Source organism: Periophthalmus magnuspinnatus, chromosome 13 (assembly GCF_009829125.3).
Source record: "Periophthalmus magnuspinnatus isolate fPerMag1 chromosome 13, fPerMag1.2.pri, whole genome shotgun sequence".
In the NCBI taxonomy this organism is placed as follows: domain Eukaryota; kingdom Metazoa; phylum Chordata; class Actinopteri; order Gobiiformes; family Gobiidae; genus Periophthalmus; species Periophthalmus magnuspinnatus.
The window spans coordinates 25,604,033-25,630,414 of NC_047138.1; positions in this window are offsets into that span (position 1 = coordinate 25,604,033).

Below are 26,382 nucleotides of genomic sequence, written 5' to 3' on the forward strand. Positions count from 1 at the left end.
AAAAATCATGATAAACAAACAACATTACAGATCCCTCTGCTTTTCCCTTTATTGAAATTCCTTCAGATTCATCTTAATGCCTTCCCCCCGCCTGTAATCCTGCCTTATGTGTGGGAACCAGATGGGCCCTAACCAAAGCTCTTGTCTCTTTTCTGTCGAAGACGTGAGGATTGGCGGCACGTTCTCGGTGGCGCCTCCCGTTGGCATTTGTGAGAGTGACAGTGTGATGTGAGTTTTATTGTGCTTCGTAATGGGCTGACAGTTATTGCATTGTTGTGTCTTAATTACGCTGGATCGGAAGTGCGTTTACGATAATGAGGAACCACCATCAAGACTTCAGTTCAATCTTTCACTGCCATGACGCCTCCCATACAGGGAGAGGAGGAGGGGGATTGTAAGGCTAATTATTAAAGGTGGATGGATGTAGGCTGTAACTTTAATGCAAAACAATCTTTATAGTGCAGTGAGGTTCATCTGGTCTTGTATATTATTTCTTATTTTAATACATTATTTTTCCAAACCAAGGTTTAGTTTGTTTTCATACCTTGACAGTATCGACTGTTCACTAGCAGTCTTCCTCAGTGGAGTGGTCATGTGATGTGGTCTTGACGTGTCCAGTCAAGGTAAGGAAGCAATAGAAATACGGAAACATGCCCACGGGACTACAAACTGGGGTGAGAGGGCTTTTTTACTCTCACACACCTGGGATACTGTCCTGAAGAAGATGAAGAGACTGCAAATGGTGCTGTCGTACTGCCTCCACCAGTAGGAAAATAGTGCTAAACCTGTTTAAATCAGCTGACCAGACACATCACAGCAACATCACATGACCACTTCGAGGAAGACCCCTAGTGAGCAGTCCACACTGTCAGGTATGAAAACAAAGTAAACCTTGGTTTGGAAAAATAATCTATTAAAATTACAAAATAAAACTCTCTTTACAGTGTGATTACACTGTGGTCAGTGTAATCAGTGTGATTACAGTGTGGTCAGAATTTACATTGTACAACATGAAACTGTCTAGTCAGGAAGGACATCCATCTTAAAATCTGAGTCAAAATCAAATTCTTTGTGTGCTCAGTATGTTAAAGGGGCACTACGTAACTTTTCAGGGTTTCGGCACCTGCATGTCTCCATGGAGATGTTATTGCTTTGACTGATGCTTATAAAAAGCTTATATATAAATAGTTTTACTCAATTACCGGTTAATGTATTCTTTACTGCTCAAAAGATAGATAGCACGGTGGCTTAGTGGTTATTTTTCAGTAAGAAGGTTTTGGGTTTGTGTAACGTAGGCTGGCCGTTAGCGGTAGGAGGTGTGACAGAAGACAGCAGCACGGGTGTGGTCCACAATTTTTTTTATTTCTTTCTCCCATCAATTATTAAAGTGCCAGGTGCATTGTGCAAATGGAGGTCAGAGGAGCAGCATCATCTCCAGCAGCAGAACATGGTTTGATGGTTGCAGGCGCCTTTTATCCTGTTCCTCTAACTGGACTATACTACTATTAATTACTAGGGGTATTTAAAACTAGCCTTAGCTCTTTAAAACTCAAACCTCCATAAAACCCAATAAACCCATAACCCAAATCAACATTATACATATTAAAATACATAAACCCTAAAACCAAACACCAAATATACTTAAAACCCATAAACCATTTAAAAATGCAGAAACATGTCTCCCCTACACCTCCCCCGCCTTGGTCCTGCCCCGGAACCTTTTTAAGGGAGCTTGTTTCCCTGGGGATCTCTTTGACACCTGGACACAAGGACTAGGAGGTGGTAAGTTAAAACATTTTAAAACACTTTCACTAAAAACACTACAAATTACAGAACACACCAACACTTCAACACATTCTCAACAAACATTGCACTAATATTGCACATATCCAATGTATTAATTAGCTGTTAATTTTGTCCTCTTTCCCCTCCAGGACACGCAGCTTCAATTAAAATGTCACTGTGCCACCAGATCTAAAACTGGGTAAAATCAGACAAATTAAATAAACATTTTTAAATCCTTTTGTGCAATTCTTTTTTTTACAGTGCAAATAATGCTTAAAGTGCTATGTGCTATTAAAGTGTATGTGCAATTTAAAGTGCATGTAGTGAAAGGTGCTATTAATCTAGTAACAAACTTGGCTGTTTGTTACAGTTTGGCATTCAGCAGTCATGTGATCATCATGAGGCGGTAATTGCAGCTTGTACCCCCTGTCATGTGATTGAAATAAGTGCCAAAATTGGCCCCAAAAATCACAGTTGTGGCCAAGCCTATAGCTGAAGATGTGAAGATGCATCCGTACCATAGACTGTATATGCCATAGCTAACCCGCTAGCTGGCACGTTTCAAATAGGAAGTGAGCATAGGCGCGCTTCCTGCTCCATCCAATTCACTTTCTATTGAAAAACTGTTGCCCCTCTCTCTAACTGCTGCTCTCAGGCTTGTCATTTTGGTCTTAAAATGTTCATATTAACTTGCTCTACATGATCCTGGTATTTTTATTGTGCTATTGTCCGTAAGTCAAGATATGAACATTAATAATAGACAAATCAGCCGCCGCCTATTCCTCGAGGTCACTCCCATTAGCGTTAGCAACAGCTTTGATTGAAAGCGTTGCTAACCACTTGCTCACCACTAAATCAAAAGTGTGGGTGGGAAGGAGTGTTACCTTCAACAGCCCCACTTTGGATTGGCTCTTTGGTTGCTATGATACTCACGATCAGAATTTTAAATATGGAATTCAGCTCCAAATTCGCTGCTATAACTGCTAGTCTCGACGAGCTTCATTTGGAGCCGAATGCTATGGGTGACATCACACTCACTTAGTCCACTTCTTTATACAGTCTATGGTTCTTGCCCAAATGTATTGATTAAATTACACATAGAGGACCTCCCCCTGACAACACACAACATTGGTTTATTCAGTTAACTATCATATCTTTACATTGTTTGGGGTTAGATAGATAAAGAAATTATAAAATCTAGGCCTTGAATATAAATAGCTCACTTTTCTTTTCTCCATTTCTTTTACACCAATTAGACTCAAAGATTGTTTACCTTTGCTGCTTTACTAACTGCTATCACCAGACAATGAGAAACCCACAGGGAGGTTGCATTAATCGTTGGTATTCTGGGATTAATTAAGAGTTGTGTTTGTGTAGGATCCATACAGCCCCATAGAGTTTGAGGAAACAGCAGGGGGAGCCGCAGACACTTCCTGTGGATCTGATCAACACCATTCATTTGACTGGAGGAAAATGACAGCGGAATGTCTGAATGCAAAGCAGGGAAATCGGCATTCATTGAGTAATATGTGTCAGATTATATGTAAACTTATGCAAATCGAATGCTAGCTGACATGCTAACTACTTTCAAAACTGCTCACTGCTTTTGCCAGAGGGGCATTGATGGATCAGTACCTCACTCAACATCTGTCGGGGGGTTTGTTTGGGGAATAACAAGGTTGGGCCTTTAATTCCTCCAGTTGGTTTGAGAAATATATTTGATTTGCAGAATTATAATGAATAGTAAAATGGTTGCAATATGTCTACTTACACGTTCACCTCAAGAAGCTATTCCCACTCAATCAAGTCCTTACTCCATTCTACTAGTGTAAACAGACACCAGAGGCAAGCGCCTTTCCCAAGGACACATCCTTGTAGTCATAAGAAGATTCAATTCAAGTCAGTTTATTTTTCTAGAGCCCAAAATCACAACAGGGACTGAATCAGGACTGAACCAGGACTAAGCCAGGACTAAACCAGGTTTGAAGCAGGACTGAACCAGGTATGAACCAGGACAAAACCAGGACTGAACCAGGATTAAAGCACAATTAAACCAGGACTAAACCAGGATTAAACCAGGATTGAACCAGGTCTACACAAGGACTAAACCAGGACTAAACCTGGACCAAACCAGGACAGAAGCAGGACTGAACCAGGACATGACAAGTTCAGATTGAAACAGACTATAGCTCTCAGTCTTGTTCCAACAAATACATGCGTAAAGTCAAAAAACATTGTTTGAGCAAATAAGTCCATACATCTTCATTGTTTGGAAATGCAACCACAGAGAGAAGGATCAGGTCTGCTAAATCTGCTCATGTGGATTTCACCTGAACAAACGAAACTGAGCAAATTGTATTACAAACACAATCTCAGTTATGATTGAATAACACTCAACTAACCTTACCCAAGAGGCCGTTTACTTTGAACAATACAACAGAAATACACGAGAAGAAAGAACAAAAGCGCCCAATTGCTCTACAAAAATACAGGACATGAAAAGGTGTAGCCCCATCTTCACCACAGCAGCAAAACCATCAGCCACCTCAACCTTTCCATCGCCCCTTTATCATAGTTTATTTTATCTTTATCTTGTTACTGATATTTAAGGAGCAACTTCGTCTATATAACAAATTATTAGCTCAGTTGGTAGAGTGTGTGTCCACTGATCCAAAGGTGTGATTCCAGCTCCCAAAGATGAATGCTGTCATTGTGTCCTTGGGCAAGACACTCCTCGATATAAAGAACTTTGAGTGCCTCTAAGGTGGAAAAGCTATATGAAAAAGCTGTAAAAAAAATAATAAAAATGTCACCATACTGTCTTCTATTATTTCTGATAAACCTAAAGATCATTCTGCAAATGTTCAGGAAAGATCAATTTTTTTTCTTGCATATTAGATTTTTTTTTTTTATATCAATACTCTAAATTTGTATCTAGTTTTGGTAGCAGATTTTAATATCAATTAGACAGTTTTTGATAAAACATTTCCAAACATCAGCCCACATTTACCTATAGTCCCATAAACTCAACTCAAACTTGAACGTTAAATGTCCTGAAGTGCCAGTGGCAAAATTTCACACTGGATTAAGCCCCCTGTTGGTCACACCTGCTAGTGCGCTTTTTGCCTGAAGGATTCCATGTATGCCATGCTTTCATTCAGTACTGACACATTGCCAAGCAGAAAAATACCCCAAATATCCCACAATGCACTCTGCAAGACCCCATTTCTTCACCACAACTTTTATCTCTCCATATTACACTTTTATTGCTTCGATTTGGAGCCTTCTTATTTCAGTGTTTTATCTTATCTTGGGGAGAAGATTCTAATTTTCACTTGGGGTAGAGAGATGCGGCGTATTTTTAGATTTGATGTGGCTGATTTACAAGTTGACGACATTTTGGTGTGTAATGAACTTCTTGAACTTTTGATGTAGGAACAGGGGACAGCGGCAGTGTTCTCATAAGTGTCTCTGGGCTCTGGGCGAGGAAAAGGTTGCTTATGTAAGTTAGATCCAAGCGCTCGAGAATCAATATGTATACGGCTTATTAGAATAACCAGGTTTAAGAGGGGAGGTGAGGTGATGTCAGGAGTGCAGGCTCTGGAGATGTGCTGAACTTAAGACAAACTACACTTTAAAAATGTTAATACTGAAGAAGACAGTAAATGCACAGCTGCAAAAAGTATTTTATTACAAGAGATATATTATTAGTACTATATTTTTACTTCTATATAAACACATTGTATCATTTTGTCTTATTTGACACAAATTTCTTGCCATTTCTTTGCTATTTATTTTGATTTACTGTTACCATTTATATTTCTGCTCTGTTATTATATTATACTAACAAAGAGTTTAGCTGGTAGAGTGTTTGTCCGCTGATCTGAAGGTTGGTGGTCGGATCTAATGACCCACAGGTTGGCGCTGCGATTCTAGCTTCCACATATGGATGCTGTCGTTGACCTTGAGCAAGACACTTAACCCACCTCGCCCCCAGTGTTCATGTAAAATGCTTTAAGTATCTTGAAGATGGAAAAGCACTATGTAAAAATGTGACCGTTTACCATATATTGTAATGTGTAAAGGTACTGTAATTTCTCTTGTGGTTAAAATGTCTGTACCCAGATATATTGTAAAAGTAGCTTTTAAGGTCAAAATGAGACCACTGTGTGATGTCTGCCTCTAATTATAAAGTATTTTATAGACCAAAAACTAGGACGTGCACTGTTAGCATGCTAGATATTGTTTGCTTTACCATTGCAGTGCAAGCATGAAAAGTTCTGATAAACTCAGCATGTTAATAATTGAGATGCTTGGAATGCATTAGGAAAGTGGGATAAGTTAGGTTATGTTTTCGTATTTTTAAGGTACACTAAAAACACATAATGTCTTCATAAATGCAACCACAATCTTAACTATAGGAACTTTTTAGATTTTGTTCTTCATCCTCATCTATGGATTGTACATACATGTTGTAAATATTAAAACTTCAAACCACTTATCAGACCCTATATTAGTTTGAATAGATTTAACCTGAACAAACTGAAATGAATTGAGCTAATTATAGTGTAAACACAGTTACTTTTATGATGGATTACATGGCAATTTTAAGTGTTGTACCAAAACATGGGGGAATAACTGCACACACCAAAGCTCCCTGAATCAGTTATAAAGTAGTCTATAATTGAAATAACCTGCATGAGGCACATAGTATAAAATCCTGCCAAAGATAACAACAGAGCTGATCACAACAACTAGTAAAATTACCATTTAAATTTGGAAATTGCAGAAAATTATTAAATTGAATTCAGTGTAGCATAAACACAATTAGTTTTAAGATTAATTACATGGAGATTTTAATTGCTGAACTAAAAGGGATAGTCCCATGAGGTTCATCTGGTCTTCTGATCATTTATTTTAATAGATTTTTAAATTTTTTTTATTTTTTTTTACTTTTTTCAGACCAAGATTTAGTTTGTTTATATGAAAACAAAATAAACCTATAAATCAAACAACTTAAATATGGTAATGATTTTATTTCCATTGTTGTTGCTTTAATTTCAATATTTTTTCTCCCAATCTGAAAAATGTAACGATTTGCAGCTACAATTCTACTGGCTTGTCGTTATCATACTCGTTCCATAGTCTTGTGCACTCAAACTGACCCCATAAAGAATGCTTTTCATTATTATCTATAATCCCGGTCACATCCAAGTGGCCCAACATTGTATCATATTTCCTCATCCTCTCTTTTCACTTCTCCAATGTTTTCATCCTCTCTTCTTTCCCACTTTTTTACCCCTCCCCCCTCCTTTATCTCTCCATGTCTGCACCCCCTCACTCTTCCCTCTTTTTTGCCTTCTTCACCTCCCTTTGGTATCCTCTCCTTCTCTCTCTCTTCCCCCTCCACCTCTTCAGGCATGTTTTGGATGAGGGAACATTAAAACATGGTAGAAAGCTCCAAAAAGTCGATTTCACATAATACCCCTCTTTAATACGACTGTAAATAGTGCAGTTATAGTTATAGTTATTATAGGGTCTCTTTCTTTCCCCCTCCCCCTCTCCCCATTTGTCACTCTCGCTCTCCTTCCCTCCATTGTACCTCTGATAACAATGGACAATCGTGTTTAGCTCTCACATTTAAACCAGGTCTAAACAAGGACTAAACTATGACAAGCAAAGTCCAATGTAGGATTAAAGACCTATTGTGCTTGTGTCTGCTATACAGTTACAGTCTATGTCACCCGTTGATCATTTTGTTATTATTATGTCATCACAGAGAGCCATGTAGTTGTCGACACCTCCGATGGATAGCTGCACATCAAGTTACCAAGTAGCAGGTGTGGGTTTTTTTTTCCCATTTGTATCAAAATAACTACGAGATGCTGCCGAGTCTGACACGTATCACCGTTTAAGAAAATAAAATTGAAGAATGAAGTAAGACGAAGCAGTATGCCGGTGGAGGTGAAAACGGGAAGCGCACCCATGATCACTTCCTATTTGGAGGATTTTGGCTATGATCTGACATGATATAATATATATTATATATATAATTATATATATATATATATATATATATATATATATATATATATATATATATATATATATATATATATATCATGTCAGATCATAGCCAAAATCCTCCAAATAGGAAGTGATCATGGGTGCGCTTCCGGCTCCATCGACTCCAATTCAGTTTACAATGAAGAATTGTAACCCCTCTCTCTGTAACTGCTGCAGTGAGCCTCACCATCCATCCATTTCTTACGCTTAATCCGGGGCAGGGTCGGCAGGGGGCAGCAGTCCTAAGCAGGGACTCTCAGACTTCCCTCACCCCAGACATGTCCTCCATCTCCTCCGGTGGGACCCTAAGGTGTTACGAGGCCAGCTGAGAGACATAGTCCCTGCTTTGCCTTTCAACTCACCTCCTTCTTTACCACAACAGACCAATACAGCGCATCACTGCAGACGGCGCACAGATCCGCCTGTCAATCTCATGCTCCATCCCATCACTTGTGAACAAGACCCCGAGATACTTGAACTCCTCCACTTGAGGCAGAGACCCACCACCACCCGGAGAAGGCAAGCCACCTTTTTCCGGTCGAGAAACATGGCCTCGGATTTGGAGATTTGCTGCAGATCCTGCCTCGATGAAGCCATCAGGACAACATCTTCTACAAACAGCAGAGATGAGATCCTGTGGTTTCCAAACCAGACCCTTTCTGACCCCTGGCTGCACAGAAAAATTCTGTCCATAAATATAATGAACAGAACCAGTGACAAAGGGCAGCCCTGGCAGTGTCCAACTTGCACTGGGAACAGGTTTGACTTACTGCCGGCAATACGAACACAGCTCCTCCTCCTGTCATGCAGGGACCGGATAGCCCTTAGCAAAGAGCCCCAGACCCCATACTCTCAGAGCACACCCCAAAGGACACCACAAGGGGTGCCCTTTCAGATCAGGGAAGCCATTCTTCCCAATCATGCCCCTTCAGGTGTCACTGTCGTTACCCACATGGGCATTGAAGTCCCCCAGGAGAACAACGGAGTCTCCAGTCGGTGCACTGCCTAGTACCCCTCCCAGGGACTCCAAGAAGGCTGGGTACTCCGCACTGCTGTTTGGCCCGTAAGCCGACACAACAGTGACAAACCTGTCCCTGACCCGGAGGCACAGGGACGTCACCCTCTCGTTCACTGGGGTGAACTCCAACATGTGACAGCTGAGTTGTGGTGCAGTGAGCAAGCCCACACCAGCTCGCTGTTGCTCCCCTTGGGCAATGCCAGAGAAATGGAGAGTCCAGCCCCTCTCAAGGAATTAGGTTCCAGAGCCCCACGCTATGCATAGAGGTGAGGCTGACTGTATCTAGTTGATAGCGCTCAACCTCGCCCCCAGCGAGATGACATTCCATGTCCCCAGAGTCAGTCTCCATGAGATCCGGTTGTCGAGGCCCCTGCCTTCGACTGCCACCCAGATCTCAATGCACCAGCCCCTTATGGATCCTCCTGCAGGTGGTGGATCCACGGAAGGATGGCCCCACGTCGCTCCTTCGGGCTGAGCCTGGCCACCAGGCGCTTGCTGCCAAGCACCCACTCCAGGCCTGGCTCCAGGGTGGGGCCCCGGTGAAGCCAGTCCGGGCGACGTAACTAGCTTTGATCGTTTTGTCTTCTTAAGGGGCTTCTGAACCGCTTTTAGTCTGACTCATCCCACTGGACCTGTTTGTCATGGGTGACCCTACCAGGGGTCCCCACAGCATAGCTCCCAGGATCATTCAGGTGCTCAAATCCCTCCACTATATTAAGGTGGTAGTTCTGGGAGGGGGACCCTCACCAGTTTGGTCTTAAAATGTTTGTATTAACGCACGCTCTACATGACACTGTTTTTTTGGGGGGGGGTTTTGCTATTGTTTCCATAAATCAAGATATGAACATTAATAAAAGATAATTCAGGCCCCTTCTTTCCCTGTGATCACTTTTGCTAGTGTTAGCAACAGGTTTGATTGACATTTTGACATTTTTCAGTGCCCGCTCCCTGTTCAACCAGCGGTGCGGGCAGGAAGGGGCATTATCTTCATCAGCCTCACTCTGGATTGGCTCATTGGTTGCTATGATACTTGGAGTTCGAAATATGGAACTTGGTTCCGAATTCACCCTATGAACTAGGGATGATGAGCTATATTTGGCTGGAGCTACTTAGGCCATTAGGCCACTTCTTTATACTGTCTATGTGTCAAGATGCCCTTCCTCTGCACTTACCCTCAAGACTGTTCTAGGCATTGATGAAGTATCATATTCAGACAAAACACTCACAAGGTTTGAACCAGAAATGCTCTGGTGTATCTGAATACTTAACCACACCCCTTTTGTTACTTCTTTTCTTATATTGTCTTCACTTTTGTGGTGGAGGGACTGCCTGTCTGTTTGTCTCCATGGAGATGTTACTGCTTGATCTTTAAAGTTCCACAGTATGGCATTAACACAGGAGTCACCTCTCCACAAGTTTCCATGGTTGCATTACCTGCTTGACTCCATGGAGTGGATAAGTTTAATGCTATACAGTGGAATTGTGGGCAAAACAATAACATTTCCATGGAGAAAAGCATGCAGCAGAATTTCCAACAGAAAAGTTCCATAGTGCACTTTTATATGATACAGTAGCTCAGTTGACCCACAGGTGAGATTCCAGCTCCCACAAATGAATGCTGTTGTTGTGTCCTTGGGCAAGACCCACCTTGCCCCAGTGTTTGCACAAACTAGTGTATAAACGTGTGTGTGAATGGGTGAGTGGTTCCTTGATGTAAAGGACTTTGAGTGCCTTGAAGGTGGAAAAGTGCTATATAAAAATATGACTGTTTACATTTAAATATGACCTTCATACCTGTCTAAACCCTTATTAATATCTTACATATTTAGAGTGCCCTGGCTGAGTTGACCGTATTTGTGTTGTAAGATCTTGCCCTGTGGTCTTGCCGTGCCATCTGTGTCCCACTTTCTCTCTCCTATTCCCCTTCCCTATTCCTCTCCTCCTCTCCCCTAATCCCTCTCCCTCCTCCACTCTCCCCTCCCTTCCTTTCTCTTTACCCCTCCTCTTCTACCCCCTCTCCTCCCCGTCCCTCCTCTCCTCCACATCTCTTCTCCTCCTGCCCTCTCTCCCCCTTTCCATGTCTCCTCTCCTTCTCTCTCTCCTCTCCTTCCTTCTCTCCTCTCCACCCCTCCTTTCTCCTCCCCTCTATTCTATCCTTCAGCCCCCCTACCTCCTCTCCTATCTCCTCCCCTCTCCCCTCCTTTCCTCTCCTTCAGTCCTCCTTCCCTCCTTTCTCCTCTCCTCCTTTCCTCCCTCCCCCTCCCCTTCTCCCTCATCTTCTCCTCCTCCCTTCCACCCCTCTGCGCACACAGACAAACAGGAAATTGAGTGCTCATTGTTTTTCCTTCTATTGGCACTTTTCTTAATCACGACTGGGACTCTCCGCCTTAGCCACCATCACCATTATTAACAGTCACCCATGCAGCTTGTGTTTATCCAGTCACCGCCCAGATAGAATATATTACTGTCTCTTTATTTAGCGCCTCTTCTTTGTAGTTTATGAGCTGTAGAGAGCAATAAAGTGCTTAGACGTGGAGTGAGAGGAGAGAGGCCAGGTGAGAGATAAACTAATGGAGCTGTGCATCGAGAAGGACAAGTCTTAAAGGAGAGAGACAGATCCTTGAAGAGACCTGTCCTCGAGTTTGGAGCTGAGAAAAGCCACTTCTGCAAGTGCCCCCAACATGCACAGACAAGGAGAGATTTGGAAGAAATAAGAATACCACAGATAGGGCCAGTGGTGGAAGGTAACAAAGTACTTAAGTAAACTTTTTAGGTATCTATGTACATTTTACAGTGGATACTTTTTACTACATTTGAGAGCAGGTATCTGTACTTTCTACTCCACTACATTTTTTAACTGGAATAAAAGTGTACAAATTACTTTTTACCATGTTCATAGAGTTTCAAGCTGGGTTCCAGTTCCGGCTTACACAAAATTTATAAGAAAAACTAAGGAATGAATCTGTATTGTTACTGTTGACCAAAATATGTATCATTTATTAATCAGTATCACAACATACTTAACATATAATATTTTAATTTTTTACTCTTAAAGGACATTTTTAAATGGGTACTTCAATACTTTTACTTAAGTAGATTTTTTCACGTGATACTTTTACTTGAGTAACAGTTTACTTTTCCTTATTTAACTAAATTGAATATTTCATCCACCACTGCTGATATCTGCACTTTTAACATCGGTTATTGGCTTTAAATCTCCAGCAGAGGCCGATATTTTGTTTGGGTCAACCAGCCACTAAAATATGTACACATTTGAACACTTCCACAGAAGGTTCTGCAAAAACTCTGCTCTTGTGTCCAGTTTGTAGTAAAACAAGGTTGTGAACGAGTTTGTACAAAATTTAAATGAGATCATCTGAGAAAAAAATTTGCCCAAAAATATCAGAAGAGCTTATCAGCTATCGGTTTCTTTGGATTCTAAACAATGTGCATCAGCCATGTATAAACCCATATTGGCTGATCTCTAAAGAACACCTTTTAAGTAGATACAGCAAAACCATGAATCAGGTGAGTTGCTGATAGGTCTTCTGTGAGTAAAACTGCATGGTTCTGATTGGATTTTAATTCTTGGTTTACTCTGTTATGGAAATGAGGAAAGAGAATTTATTTGTGAAACAGTAAAAACGTGTTCTTTCCATTTGACCCATCCTAAAATGAAAGTCGTACCTTTATATGCAGTAGGCGAGGTCGTGACCCTTCTCATAATGTCTGCATCTTTTTTGACATCATCCACAAAGGTTGTAAAGGTCTGTTACCTTGGCAACTTCAGTATACATACGTGCCTACCCTTAAATTAAAGGTGCATGACGTAACTTCGCTGGTGGGGGTTAAATGTGACTGTAACCATGGAAACAAACAGATGTCACAACAGAAGTCTGGACTGTGGCTAGGCTACTTCTTCACAATCAGAAGGCATGTATTATGTATTACGATGGATAAGGTTAATAAGGAAGTGTGGGACATTTTAGGAAAAGCAATGACATCACCATGGAGATACACACAGACATACACACATATATCAGAAGTTCCATAGCGCACCCTCGACTATTCCTACTTTGAACATGTCCAAACCATCTCATTCAGGCCTGCCAACACTAGCTGAGGTGTAAAAGTAAATAGAGAGGTTGAAAATGATTTCGTTTGACATGCGTTGATAAAAATATGATGGTGACATAAACAGATCAAAGTTATCAAGTCCATGACACGTAAGTGTAAGAACACAGTCCAGTCACGCACTCATTAAGAACCTATGTTAAGTACTCTTCCTATAGTCTTTTTTAAATAAGTTTCTTTTTTCAGTAGACTAGTCAAAGTATGTAATCTTTGACTTGCTGCCTGCTGTGATAAAAACAATGGTGCAATATTGGAATGGGCAAAATAACATATAAACTGCATTACGATGTCTCTGAAATCTATGCATTTGGGGATAGAATAAAAGTAATAAAACCGTGTTTACAGGAAACTAAACCCAAACTCTTAGAAAACCAGGAATCTTTTTTTTTTGTTTGTTTTGTTTTGTTTTTGTTTTGTTTTTGCCTATCTCTGTTGAATGAAATTGCACAGCCCTCTTGACTCACAGTACGTTCCCAAACTGTGTGGTGGGGCCTTTCAATGCTGGCTCTCCTCCTCTTCTCACATTACCCAAACATTAACTTGGAGCAAATCCCCCAGCTACTCTTGCACCAAGTAAAAACAATAATATTTCCAAACCTGACTAAAATAGGTAAGGTTTTTGACTCTGCATGGCTGGTCTCATGTTGGTGCTTCTGTTTGTCTGTCCCTTGGCTCTGTTTCATCACTCTCTTTCTTCATGCTGCATTCAGGTGCCTCAGACTCCATTTCCCATGATGCCCTGGGTTTGCCCCGCTCCACTAGTGTTACAAAAGGACACAATAAAGCCGCTGCTACTGACTCTACAACTATGGTATGATTAGTATATTTTTTCAAGGTTAAGCTAAGTATAACTTCATAGTGGAGAGCCCATCTACAAATTTCCATGGAGATTTTATTGTTTTTTGTGAAATGTTCCACGGTATGGCATTGAACTTTTCTTGTATGTGACGCTGCCAGGCCAAGTTACATGTCACATCTGTGGAAAGGAGAGCCAGCTCACAGTAGGAATCCCTGATGGTCCAGATGTTCGAGCAATGAAAACGCATGTAATTGAATGAATGCCAAATAGATGTTTGATGCCGTACTTTGGAACATTCTAGGAAGAGCAATAACATCTCCGTGGAGACGTGCAAGTAATGGATCCCCTACCAGAAAAGTTATGCTGGATTACTTGAAATGTTTCTAGTTTCCATTCCCATCTTGGTAATAAAGTATACTAACTAAGTAACAGACAGGCCTGTCACGGTAACACATTTTGAAGTTTGATATATTGCTGAAGTAAATATGGACAATAAAGCAGCCATCAGGGGCTTGAATGGCTATTGTAAGTATGACTCAGGTACAGTGCACATTTAGTGGAGCTCAACAGACTTAGCTAACAAACAGAAACAATAAACAATAAATGTCTTTAGTTTCAGTGTAGCTAGCTCCTCCCTTCAAATAGATATAAGACAATGTCCCCCAGTAATCTGATCAAAACTGAAGAAGCAGGTTGAATGAGCAGAAGAAGCAGTTGTAGTCTTCACTCCTACAACTTTTTGTAGATTTGGACAACTGAGGGATTACCCAGATATAGACGATAAATGATAATAACTACTTGAAGCCAAGAGCAGATTTAAACCAAAATAAACTATTCTAAATTGACAGTAAAAAAAACAAAACAAAAAACAAAACATGAGCTCCAATTAAAAAAAATGTCATAATGAAACACTTTAGTACTTAGTTTGCATTTGTGCTGAGTTTAGTTTTTAATTCAACCTTCTACAGCAAATCTGAACATATAGCTAAAATATAAGTCAAGATTTCTCAGTAGTGCAATATAGTGATTATAGTGACAGGCCTGTGATATATTGCTACAGAGAAATACTGCAATAAACAATAATACTGAAACTACTTTATTTCTCTGTCACAATAACTGAAGCAGGACTAATCCCAGCAGAATGAACCAATAATTAACAATACAGGTTATTTATTCTACCCTCCACAGCTAAAATTGTATCACATTACAACAAAAATAACTAAAATCTCACCACTATTGTAAAGAAACTGTACACATAATAAATATTAAGCCCCAAAATACATGTACTGTTCCAGCTCCAGATAAGTCGATATGGTAATTATGATGATCGGCGTAGTAACCGATTCTAAATAACAGAATTTTCTTTGTTGTTATTTTGAATTTTATTGACTTAAAACAATGATAACTATGGCCTTCATTTAGAAATTAATAAACAATATGAAAATGAAAAAGTGAATGTGGGTGGAAGTCTGTTGAGTGTTTTACTCATGGGAGCACATTGTCCAATAGCGTTTTAGCCTGGACACAAAGTAGTGGTTTTCTTGTGAGTCGATATGCACAGGTACGAGGGCAGAACGGGTTTGTAAATGCCAGAGCCCATGTTTAAAAGTGCTAATTTATGTTGTGTATCGATTCACAGGCTAAACAAAGTGTGCTCGTCATGTGCGCTTGTGTTGGCCTCACAGACAGCACCGTTTCTCCAAATCAATGGCATTTTAAATGGTGGGATTACTTAATAATTAACACTGATTGTCCACTTTGAGCTGTTAAAAAGTCGATGCCGGAGCCGATATTTAGAGACTGTGAGTAGAAGGCCATCAGTCAGACAAAAGACTCCATCACAATGTTTTAGTTTCAAATTTTGGCTAAACTCTACCAAGCCTTAACATGCAGATACAATGTGGTTACTACTACTACTATGAGTTTTTACTGCAGTACTTGATTTTTGTTGACTTAAAATGTGAACTAGTTCATTTTAAAGTCTGCAGTGGTCCAAATGATTCCTCACTCACCTTATGCATTCTGAGCATCCTAATTAATCAGTGATGAGCATATAAGCACTTTTCTCAGGCTATAGCAGAACTTTGCAGTAAAGCTAACAACAACTAGCATGCTAACGATGCACTTCCTGATTATTGGACAATGAAATGCTTATTAAAATACAGATAGTCCACAGCTAACTTATTTTGATCCCAAAATCTGCTTATATAATATATCTGTACTGGGGCAAGATATTGTTGCTCAAATAGATGGGAAAAAAACTGGCTTTAACTACAGCTAAATTAATTTGATTATCTGTACATTTTGTGTAATCCACACTCAGACACAAAAAGCTGCAGTTGTAGTAAAAAGGCATGTTACATAGAATGATTGATTAGAATTCCTGTTAGTTCTGACACTGTACTGTAAACTGCTGTGTTTAGGTTGACCAGCAGCACTCTTGACCAGCATCCTTAAACTAGTCTTACATCAAAATGTCCAAACTGAAAATGCATTAATTATATAATAATAATAATAATAATACTTAGCTTAGCTCTGGGTAATGACCAAAAGGTCAAGGTCGCGGATACAAGCGGCTGAAATGGGTTTCCTCCGTAGGGTGGCCGGGCACACCCTTAGGGATAGGGTGAGGAGCTCGGTCACACGGGAGGAGCTCGGAGTAGAGCCGCTGCTCCTACACATCGAGAGGAACCAGTTGAGGTGGCTCGGGCATTTGCTCAGGATGCCTCCTGGACGCCTCTCTAGGAAGGTGTTCTGGGCATGTCCCACTGGGAGGAGGCCCCGGGGAAGACCCAGGACACGCTGGATGGACTATGTCTCTCGGCTGGCCTGGGAACACCTTGGGGTCCCACCGGAGGAGCTGGTGGACATGTCTGGGGTGAGGGAAGTCTGGGAGTCCCTGCTTGGACTGCTGCCCCCACGACCCGGCCCCGGATAAGCGGAAGAAAATGGATGGATGGATTATTATTTAATTTATTTTATTGTATTGTTTTTTTACTTTATAGCCGCAGTGGAATGTAATGAAGTAAAAGTAGTAAAGTACTGTAGTCATGTTTACTTTTGTCGTAACGGGTGGGTGTAGCGGACCAAGGGATGCAGACTCGGGGCAGATTTACAGTATTTATTGTAGAATTGGGACAAAGTACGAACAGAGGGTGATCCGGAGGTGAGCAGGAACACAGGAACACAGGAACCGACAGGAACACAGGCACGACAGGAACACAGGCACGACAGGCACACAGGAACAGGCAGACCAGATGGGCGTAGAGCAGAGCGGGCAGGAGACATCCACGGCCAGAGCACGACAGGAACACAGGCACGACAGGACCGCAGGCACAACAGGACCGCAGGCACGACAGGACCGCAGGCACGACAGGACCGCAGGCACGACAGGAACAAGTGAACACAACAATGATCTCGTGCTGAGTCTCTTCTCCCAGCTCCTCTTATGCACAGCAGGTGTGGTGATTGCGCTGATGGGCTGCAGGTGCGCGCAGGAGGAGCCAGGAGCCCAGCCCAGATCTGGCAGGTGAGGGAAGAAAAGAGCAGGACAGGAGGAAAACCAGGAGCGGACAGTGCGGATCATGACAACTTTACATTTGAGAGCAGATATCTGTTATTTCTACTCCACTACATTTTGAACACGACTGAAAAAAAATAAAAAAAAAATTATTATTGTCTGAGACCTGGTGAAAAGGCAGAGGGGGTTATTTTTAACAAGTTCATAGTTTGAACAAACAAAAATATACAAATTAAAAGAGCCAGAAAAAATGCTTCTTTTGACAAAAATTCAGCTCAAATCTGCATCAAGATCACTACATTTGAAGCTTTATTACACCTTAAAGTATATTTTTAAACGGGTATTTTAATACTGTAATAACAGATTTTTTCATATGATATTTTAACTTCGCTTTTTTTTTTTTTTTTTTTTGTCCTGGTATTTTTACTTAACTATCAAAAGAACATTCAACAGAACATTGTCCATGGGGATAGCCAAATTAGAGTCAGGTAAGTTTACATGTTTTTCTATGTATTTCAGTGCAATAAACACATACAAAATGAAAAAAAAACAAAAAAACAAACAAACAAACAAACATGCTTATATTTTAATCTATATACGTCACATATGTGGCTTTAACTTTCTGTACACTTTTTGATGTTGTAGCTAATATGGTAAATTTGCAGTTTTTTATGTGAATAGTCCAAGTTATTACAGATATCGATTATGTAACGCCCAAGCAATCTGTTCCACTCACCCAGACGTGTCTCCTGATATGCACCCGTGTTATTTCTGTCTTGCAGTTGGGCTCCTCCATCTTTGTGTCTTCCTCTCCTCCTCTCTTCTTCCTGCTTCACTTCATCTCATTTCCTCACCTTCCTCTTTTTCTGACTCCTCTGTGAACCGTGAGCGATTCTCCCTCGCACTGTGCACTGTAAAATATAAAAATTCTGCTAACTTTGATCACCTGATAAAGACTGAAATTCCAACTAAATATAAAAATTTGAATTATAAAGCCAGTAAAAACTAAGTATCTTAATTACTGCTTGAAACAGTTAAAATAATCAATTTTTTATTCCCAGACTATGGGGTTTGCATTGTTATTGGGTGTTTTTTGTAAAGATCCATTATACATCTTTTCTGATAGAGAGTAATTACATGTATCTAGAGAGGTATTAGACTTGTCTAGAGGTCTAGAGAGGTATCCACATTATGGCATAAAACCTATACATCTTAATGTAGACAAGTCACCAGGCCAAGTTGCAGGTGAGATCTATGGAGAGGCAAGCCCAGTGACTGTAAGAATGCACTTTTTTCCAATGTATTTTTTCAGCAGCATCTGTAATTGAATAAATGCAATGGGTTTCAGGCCATATTGTGGAACATCCATAGACTGTATATATAAATGGACATATAACCTGCTAACTGCTCTATTCTAAATAGGAAGTGAGCCTGGGTGTGCTTCCGGCCCCATTGACTCTGGTTCCAGTTCACTTTGTATTGAAAATCTCACCTCTCTCTCCATAACTGCTGCTGTCAGACCAGGGGCGAAACTCTCTATTTGGTCTAGGGGGGGACAATAAATCAATGGAAATTAGAGCTATCCTTTGAAGGGAGTTAACGATACCTAATCATGAATTCAATAAAATGTATTTTAATGATGAGTCTAATATTAGTGTACTAGCGAATATTTGCCATTTGAACAATAAAAAGGTATTCAGTAAACAGTTTAATTTATTTACAAAAAAGCTATGCGTGCAACTGTAGATGAAAACAAATTAAACACTTACCGGTAATTGTTCTAACAACTCCACATAAGCTTCCTTTTGATTTAGAGAAAAATCAAATCTCAAAGTGGTAAATGTTGTACACAAACCTTAACAGAACACAAAATCCAGTATGTCCCATTAGTACCGGAGAATATGGAGGCCCCCATAATAAAGACTTCTCCACCATAGATATTAGTCTAAACACAAACTGAACAATAGATGCTTGATTATTGTTTTAAAAAAAGAACCATTTAAAGATTAAATAGATGCACTACATCTCATTTTTGCCCCAACAATTTTTGATGTCTAAATTAATGGCAAATATTAAACAAAAAATATATTTGAGCTTTTAATCATGTTATGACTATAACTGTGACTATGACTACAGTAAAAAATATGTAGACTATGTGATGTCGGTTTAGTTATAACTCAAAACTAAACCGCAACCAAATGAACATGAGCTCGCACAGCTGAGCTCACATGGACATATCCGAGCTTAAGTTTCACTTTTGTTTTCTCCACTTACAGCAAGTTTTTTTTTAGCTGAGGTTGGTTCATATTATGTGTTTTGTTTCAACTTTCGCACAGACGCTGCAGACTATGACTGAATGTGGATATTATTAAACACAACACTTTGACTTTGAGACACTGTAAAAGTCCTGCACTGGGGACACTGTTTCTTCAACTCTTCTGTTACCGGTAAGAAAACATAACGCACTTTTGGCTCTGGGCACAGAAACCCAGTGGCTAAAACATGACTGGTGCCATTTGTTGGTGCAGGACACAGTTGTTATGAGCACCTGCACTGCTGTTAATTCAGTATATTTACTGATTCATTGACGCAGACATTTAAAGCCAAGGAACCGAAGGTTGGTCAACATTTGATGTTTCATCTCATATCACCTCAGTCTCACTGACTGTTCAGAAGCATCTTCAGCATCTTATGAGTTCAGATATTGTACCTAGCAAGCCTATATTCATTGTTTCCCTCTGGTATTGTGTTCTAAATTTCTAAACCAAATCTTATAAACTTACCTGACACGAGCATGGTCAAGTCAAAATTTATTTTGCTATTGTGTCCATAAATCAAGATACACAAAAATCACTGCCTGGCCAAATAAATAAAAAGTCGTCACCAAAAAAAAAAAAAAAAGGTCACACACATACTACACCTGTAGCTTTGATTACGACACACGTTTGCTGTGGCATTGTTTAGATAAGCTTCTGCAATGTCACAAGATTTATTTCCATCCAGTGTTGCATTAATTTTTCACCAAGATCTTGCATTGATGATGGTAGCGTCTAACCTCTGCACAAAGCCTTCTACAGCACATCCCAAAGATTCTCAATGGGAATGGTGGCCAATCCATGTGTGAAAATGATGTCTCATTGTCCTTAAACCACTCTTTCACAATTTGAGCCCGATGAATCCTGGCATTGTCATCTTGGAATATGCCTGTGCCAACAGGGAAGAAAAAATCCTTTGATGGGATAACCTGGTCTTTCAGTATATTCAGGTAGTCAGCTGATCTCATTCTTAGGGTTAGCTTAGCTCCAGAGTCGCCCCTACAACTGCTAGCCTCGATGAGCTTCATTTCACTGGAGCCGAACGCTATGGGTGACATCACACTCCCTTAGTCCACTTTTTTATACAGTCTATGGGAACATGCCAGGCAAAGCAGCAACATCTCGGGGAGAAGCAGGTAACAAACTTTCAGACAGAAAAGTTACCTAGTGCTCCTCTAAAGTGTTCCAGTTTCTCTTAGGTGCAAAGTGAGTGCCATACTACATACTGATTGAAAAATTTGTCAACTGTAGATTTTTTTTAAAATTATTATTATTATTTTTTTAATGATTCACCATGTAACTATCTTGCTAGTTGCCACCTGCTTTTCTCATGAAGATTGTATTGCTTTGTCTTGATTGTCCCACAGTTATATATATTGTACAAATATATGTTATATTTCTTGTTCCCATGTAGATAGAGGATTTTCAATGGAAAGAAGCACGTGAAGGACCCTCTACTAGAAAAGTTCCACAGTGCCCCTTTACTCAACTAAATTCAGCTCATTTTGTTTTCCAGAATAGAGCTAGGCACGGGGCCGCTGTGGTTCACTGCCCTTATTCTAACTCATTTACATCAAAATTACTCACTCTCATTTCAATACACACACAAATTGTTTCTTTAGATGAGTTCTCCATCATATTCTGAGTAGGGGTAGATTAAAAGCCGGAGTACGCAGCAGGAGGACATGCCCGCTGGCTCGCCCCACTTCCTCATGCCCTTAGCTCCCCTTGTTTACCGAGAGGCTGGTGTAATTATTGAGTTTTACGAGTGTGATTACAGGCAGCAGAACACAGGGCTACTGTATTAGCCTATCTGTTCTCTTCCTCCCCTCTCTGTGCACCACAGGTCTTCCACATTCTCCTCAATCGATCTTGTTTGGGCCACATTCAGGCCTGTGGCTAGCTGTGAGGCTATATCAACTAAATGGCTGACCATCCATACTTCTTGCAATTATTCCGTGGTATCCGAGCCTGCCCCATGCTGCTTAAATGGAAAAGTGCAAAGTGTAGTAGCGGACAGATGGGAGTAGTTCAACAGATTGGATGGAGGATATTTGTACAACTAAGACGCAACGTTACCAAAATGCATGAAGTTGGTAAAGAATAACTTATCCCCTGTGGGAAAAAGTGTGTAAAGGAGCATACAGTGTTTTAAACGAGATTTTCAGAGGGTCCACCACCTGCTTGTTTAAAGTAAATAATAAATGGTCACATTTTTATATAGCGCTTTTCCACCTTCAAAGCACTTACATCAAGGAACCACTCATTTACACACATATTCACATACTAGAGTGCACACAAAACTGGGGTCGAGATGGATTAAGTGTCTTGCCCAAGGACACAATGACCATATTCATCTGTGGGAGCTGGAATTGCACCGCCAACTAGGCCTGTCATGATACCAACTTTTGAAGTGAGATATATTGCTGCAAATATAGGCTATAAATCATAACATTGAGACCAAAACATAAAGCGGAAATACCAAAAGTATTCTGGTTTAAAGAAAAGTACCCACGATAAATATTGACCCCCCAAATAATTATTGTTCAATTTGTCATGTATTGGAACGATAAAGCGATATTGTATTTATCATGACAGGTTTAACGCCAACCTGTGGGTCTGTGAATCTGACCTCTTAACCAATGATGTTTATGTCAAGAGCAGGATTTGAACCGCCAACCTTCTTTTCAGTGGACAAAACACTCAAAGCACGCCAAAAGAGCTCTTGTCACCCTATGTGCACTATGTAACTTTTCTGGAGGAGGGTCCGCTGCCTGCTTGTATCCATGGAAATGTTTTGTAATGTTCCACCCAGGATCATGCAGAGCGGGTTAATACGAACATTTTAAGACCAAAATGACAAGCCTGACAGCAGCAGTTACAGAGAGAGGTAAAGTGTAAAGTGAATTAGAGCCAGAGTTAATGTAGCTGGAAGTGCGCCCATGATCCATTTACATGTACAGTCTATGGTTCCACATTAAACACTAAACTTTTCTATCTCCATGGAGACAAGCAGATGACAAGCTGACAGATCTGTAATGAAGTGACCCCACAAGAATGCATGTTTTTCCTGTGTATTTTTTGTGATAAAACACTTTGAATTGATTAAAAGATAGATGTTTAATGTCTTATTAAAGAACTCCCAGACAAATCAATAATAACTTAGTGGAGACAATGCCAGGCTCCCTACCAGTAAAGTTTAGTAGTGCATTTTTAAGCTATAAAGCTTGACAATTAAATATAATGATGTCCAAAAGGGTTACAATATCAGGAGTTAGGGTCATGTTCCCTCTGAAGGCCCTATTCATGTGCTAAATGAACATGTGATCGTATGTAATGATGTTGCTTCTTCTTCAAAAAGTCTTGTGTTTTGTGCAGCTTTCAGTTATCCTAATTAGTTCTCACTCAGAACAACTCAAACAATTGCCCCTCATGGGTGTACGTATGCAGGTGTGAGTGTAATTCATAAACACCATCTGTCTTGTTCAGATCATATAGGTGCTGAGATATCCTCCACTTATAGTATTATAACAGATAAAGCAGTATTTATAACATACAAATGATAAAACATCTCAACAACTAAACAACTAAATGTATTTTCTATTTAATGCATGCAAGATCACATGATAAGTATAACATGATGACAATGTGATCATATAAGTCTAAGGAAAGGCTACACCAGAATTGAGATGTGAAAAGGGATTTTGGCTGTTTTGCTTCACAAAAATGGATTACATTTCAAGGACAAGCAAAACTGGATGTTTTGGTGCCACAGATGCAATTTAATAATCTGGTGATAAACATTTATAATCACACCTGCACCTGTTTTTAAATGGACTTATGAACTTGTTGTTTTTTGGAAGGAGGAGCGGGGGAGGTGTTCTCATTGGACTCTCCCTGTATAAATAAAGATTAAAAAAAATTAGAAAACTTAGTGATGTGTCCCCAAAGGGAGTATTGATACCCAGATACTAAATTCTACAATGCTAAATAATATACAGTGTAATACTTAACACAAAAAAACCAAAACAAGAGACTCATTTGAATAAGTACTGACACACATACACAAATACACACCTAAACAGGACAGAAATGGTCTTTCCTGAACCCTACAGAATTGTCTTGATCTAGTATACATTAGAACTACTGTAAGATCATGAGCATAGACTGTATATATAAATGGATATAGCTAACCTGCTAGCTGGCACATTCCAAATAGGAAGTGGTCATGGGCACGCTTTCGGCTCCATTGACTCTGGCTCCTTTACACTTTACATTAGAAAACTGTGGCTCCGATCTCTGTAACTTCTGCTGTCAGGCTCATTGTTTTGGTCTTAAAATGTTCATATTAACCCGCTTTACATGATCCTGGTGTTTTTCTTTCGCTATTGTTTCAATCAAGATATAAACATGAATAACAGACAAATCAGGTGTTTACTTTCCCTTAGGCCACTAGTCTTAGGAAAAGGTTTGATTGACAGCGTTGCTAAGTGCCCGCTCCATGCTAAACCAGCGGTGCGGGCAGGAAGATGCCTTACCTTCATCAGCCTCGGGATTGGCTCTTTTGGTGCTATGATACTTGCGGTCGGAATTCCAAATATGGAACTCGGCTTCAATTTTGCCCCTATTACCGCTAGCCTTGATGAGCTTCATTTGACTGGAGCCGAACGCTATGAGTGGCAGTCTATGATCACAAGGCAATAATTACACAAAATAAACTAAAAATATACTTTGAGAATGACATTACATTGTACAAGAATGTGTTATTATTACTGCAGTATTGAAATTTTGAGTATGAAGCCATTTCCTTAGAATCGAACTCCAGTTTAAAATTATAATTGCATCAGAGTTGCGGGTGCGTTCTTGTTTGGAGTCCAGTCTCCACAGTGACTCAGGCTCTTGGTCAGCTGAGCGTGTGTGCATGGCAGGTGGGTGCAGCGCTATTTTCATTTTAATGATGAAGTCAGTGGAGTAGAGATAGTTGTAATTTGCTGCTGCTCCCTTGTGGCCTGACATAATGGACCGAATATGGGCTTCGAATTAAAAGTTAGGGCCTTGGTCGCACAGCTAGGACTCGTCTGACCAGCACAAGAAGAGACGAAGCAATGCATTGTGGACGTTAAACCAGACTGGGAGGCACAATGTTTTAAAGTGAGAACTGTTATGGGCAAACCTGATGGTCATAATCTATGAGAGATGGGGGATAGTGTGGTTATTGACACAATGGCCACTCAGAACAAGTGGTACTTAAACATGATACATTAGGTTGAGAGATGTTACAGACAAGAGGAAGGTAAGACATTCAAAGGGCCCATATTACTCTATTTTCTGATCTATGTTATGATGTTATTTCCTCATCACAAACATACCTGGAGTTACGTTTTGTTTCATTCACACATGTTTAATACACAAACCTTGCAAATTTATGCTGAGTGCTTTTCTCAAACTGAAAACACTTTGTTCCACCTTGTGATGTCATGTGGTAATACAAGAAGTGCTCCACTGTGTTTTTAAACTCTCTACACCTTCACTAGAATCAATTGGAAAATTTCAGCTATTGAATTGCCAATCTCTACTGAAAAAAGGTAAAAAGTAGCTATATAATAATAATACTACTGCTTCATGACATCACAAGGTGAAACAGAGCATTTTGAGCTTTGGACAAGGTTACTCAAACATGTGTGAATGAAACAAAACACAACTCCAGGTATATTTTTTGTGGAGGGAACAACATTATAAGAGGACTTTAAGCTAACAAGAATCAATTTTGTGTAATATAGGACCTTTAAATGAAGTGTGTGTGTGTGTATATATATATATATATATATATATATTATATATATATATATATATATATATATATATATATATATTATATATATATATATATATATATTATATATATATATATATATATATATATATATATATATATATATATTATATATATATAATATATATATATATATATATATATATATAATATATATATATATAATACACACACACACACTTCATTTAAAGGTCCTATATTACACAAAATTGATTCTTGTTAGCTTAAAGTCCTCTTATAATGTTGTTCCTCCACAAAAAATATACCTGGAGTTGTGTTTTTGTTTCATTCACACATGTTTGAGTAACCTTGTCCAAAGCTCAAAATGCTCTGTTTCACCTTGTGATGTCATGAAGCAGTAGTATTATTATTATATAGCTACTTTTTACCTTTTTTCAGTAGAGATTGGCAATTCAATAGCTGAAATTTCCAATTGATTCTAGTGAAGGTGTAGAGAGTTTAAAAACACAGTGGAGCACTTCTTGTATTACCACATGACATCACAAGGTGGAACAAAGTGTTTTCAGTTTGAGAAAAGCACTCAGCATAAATTTGCAAGGTTTGTGTATTAAAACATGTGTGAATGAAACAAAACGTAACTCCAGGTATGTTTGTGATGAGGAAATAACATCATAACATAGATCAGAAAATAGAGTAATATGGGCCCTTTGAATGTCTACCTTCCTCTTGTCTGTAACATCTCTCAACCTAATGGATCATGTTTAAGTACCACTTGTTCTGAGTGGCCATTGTGTCAATAACCACACTATCCCCCATCTCTCATAGATTATGACCATCAGGTTTGCCCATAACAGTTCTCACTTAAAACATTGTGCCTCCAGTCTGGTTTAACTCCCACAATGCATTGCTTCGTCTCTTCTTGTGCTGGTCAGACGAGTCCTAGCTGTGCGA